The sequence below is a fragment of the Morus notabilis genome, unplaced genomic scaffold, assembly GCF_000414095.1.
Source record: "Morus notabilis unplaced genomic scaffold, ASM41409v2 C11473635, whole genome shotgun sequence".
NCBI classification, from domain to species: Eukaryota; Viridiplantae; Streptophyta; class Magnoliopsida; order Rosales; family Moraceae; genus Morus; species Morus notabilis.
The window spans coordinates 1-2,830 of NW_010387598.1; the positions used below are offsets into that span (position 1 = coordinate 1).

The 2,830-nt window shown below is 39.0% G+C and overlaps 1 long non-coding RNA gene across 1 annotated transcript; it reads right to left on the minus strand.

Moving 5' to 3' along the window:
- Positions 1-18: 18 nt before the first annotated feature.
- On the minus strand, positions 19-2,823 carry LOC112095302. The gene is made up of 4 exons (XR_002903772.1): positions 2,467-2,823; positions 1,313-1,433; positions 305-460; positions 19-182 (listed from the first exon to the last, which is right to left on the minus strand). It is a non-coding gene; the product is annotated as an uncharacterized LOC112095302 (long non-coding RNA).
- Positions 2,824-2,830: the final 7 nt, after the last annotated feature.

Consider the following 2,830-nt stretch of genomic DNA (forward strand, 5'->3'; position numbering starts at 1 on the left):
AAATTGCTCTATGACATTCAGATTGTAGAACCGAGACATTTAGTGCTATCAGAGAGGACATGCAGGATATGCAGCATTGATGGAAAGCCACTTACCGATGCAAGAACAATGAAAATGGCGACCACTGGGAAGTTGCCTCTGTTCCAGGCCATCTTCTTAAGCAGTAAGACAGATGCAACACTCTGACAAATTTGCCATCAGAATGAAATTTAGATATGCATTTCTTAACCCGCTAAACAATCAGTAAGCAAACTGATCATGTATAAAAGCCAAAGTTAAACAAAAGAAAAATAGGTCTACATACCGCATCTTCCTGGGAGAGAACATGCTCAATGGTCCACATTCGGTCATCACTCCTTCACAAGGTCCTTGTGCATCACAGGCAAGCTTCTCATTTCTCCCCATTGTGCTGATCTTGAATATTCACAACTGCTCAATGTTTTCTTTTTGATGCTCCTTCCTGCTTTAACAACAGATCATATAACATAATTGAAGGATGCCAAAAGAAGTGCAACGAAACAAGACTAAAGCTACATGCAAAAGCCCGTTCTTCATAAACTCAAAAAGTAGATAAAAATAAGGCAACATATGCAGAAACTGTTTTTCTCCAAAAGGATGAATGTCGAATGCTCCATAAAACAAACAACTTTACACGTTATATCCATCTTGCTTATTCCTAATCAAAACAAACCTGTGGAAAGACAAGTGTGTCGCCAATTTGATTGAAACTCTAAGACGGTCATCTATTATATAGACGTTCTGAACATGACTATTGATTTCTCAACTCAGTCTGATGAGGCAAGTTCAAATTGAGCTCTAAATCAAGTGAATGATTGGTAAATCCAACATACGACACCAAGACTTCTAAACAAGATTCTCAGAATGCTAATACTTGATGTTACCATTTGTTCCAAAAGACCACCGAAACTGGAACCAATAAACTATGGCAACAAAATAATTTTCAATACACGCATAAAAGATCTAGTTTCAGATTTCAATTTTAACACTAACGACCAATCACTAACAGATGTCAGGAACATTTTGTTTGTGTTCAACGACTCATTCTGCGGACATGAATTATAAAACTACATGGTCCGCCACTGCAAATAGAAGTGCAATAATACATGGAAGGCAGCGCAAATAGCTATCCCAATGATCAAACCCATGCAACGCAGAAAACAACAAAGAGCACATCAAATCCAAGGAAAAGAATACAAAGCCTGCAGTGCCAACAGCATACCCCAAGTTAAGATTTATTGCAGTTTAATAGTTTAATTTCAGAGAGATAGACATAGAGAGAGAAAGCACAAACCACTAAAGCTGATGGGAGGATTGCACAAGCTTGACCACCGGTAAATACCCAGTAGAACCGGAGGACCCACCATGCAAACGAAAACATTGTATTTGCAGATTCCAGGTGCTTTGCTACACTGCTGAGAGGAGAAAGCAAAAATACTGGCTAAATGATTTTTGAGCAATCTCATATGGTGTATCTAAGACAATTGGATCATAAGTATCAAATGGAACTAATAAGTAACAGTTACAATGATTTTTTTAGCAATATGGTACATGTTCCCAAGGAACAATGGATCAAAATATGAAATGGACCTAAAAACTAGAAAATCAAACACAGTTATTAATATCACCATCAACCAGAAAAAAAGAGGAATTGTCATATTGAGGAATTGTGATCACATTCTGAGTTTTGGAAATTACCACGTCAAAGAAACTAACCTCGTCTACATCTGTACGGTATAAATAGTGCAGTTGTAGACAGCCAACAAAGGTAATTGGGAAAATCGAACACAAACCACAAATGAGAAACGTAGTATGTCGCACATTGTGAGCATACTCAGATGCCCTTCCTTAAAACGAAGGGGTGTCAAACCATATCACACATATGGTTTACGGTTGCCCCAATTCTGTAGACCGCATTAGTAACTATTAACTTCAGTATCCCATCGGCACTCTCATCCATTTTCCAGAATGATATACACGCTTTGCAATCGTATCTTTCAACAATATTCTATAGTTTTATAAGGGTAAATTATTGTTCTATTCCAATTTAATTATCCTAAAAGTTCAGGACGTATCATGAAACTTTTTTTCATGATGACGTGGATCACTTTCTTTCCAATATGCCTAGAGCTGCTCTCACCCCAACAAAGGATTTTCTTTTTTTCTTCCATCAACAAAGGGGCTAATTTCTAAAATTTCTCCCAGCTATAAAGTTTATTTTACTTTACCCCGAACGTAATTCCTCACAAATGCAACAGCAGTTGCAAAGTGAGACATTTTTCTAGGCTTAAGGAATCTGAATGTCACAAATAAAGTTCAGGAATTAATGCTTAATCCATAACAAAAAGCATTAATCTTGGAGAAATATATAGACAATCATATTTCATAATTCAATATGCAAATGTCAATATTAACAAAAAGAATTAAACTTTTCACCCCGGAACTTACCTATAACTCTCGTCGTCCATCTGAGCACATACAACCCAGAACTCTCCCCGACACCCAACTCAAACTCCCACCGCTCCCCTCCTCTGCCTGCGGTACTTGGCATAGACGCAGACACACGTGGAGTGGCGGACACATAGCAGACCGTAACCGATAATCCACACCCTCAGGGGCGACTCGCGGACACTAAGGACAAGGAGGAACGGCACCGCCTTGCGTAGGCTCTGCCGCTGCATGAACTAGCGGCTCCCACCCAATTTCCCTTCTCCGAGGAACCGCCGAGAAACGGAAATCAATAGAAGCCGGTTCGGTTGGGCTCAAGAATGGAATGTAAGCTGGGGAAAAGGATGGTTTTTTTTTTTTTTTT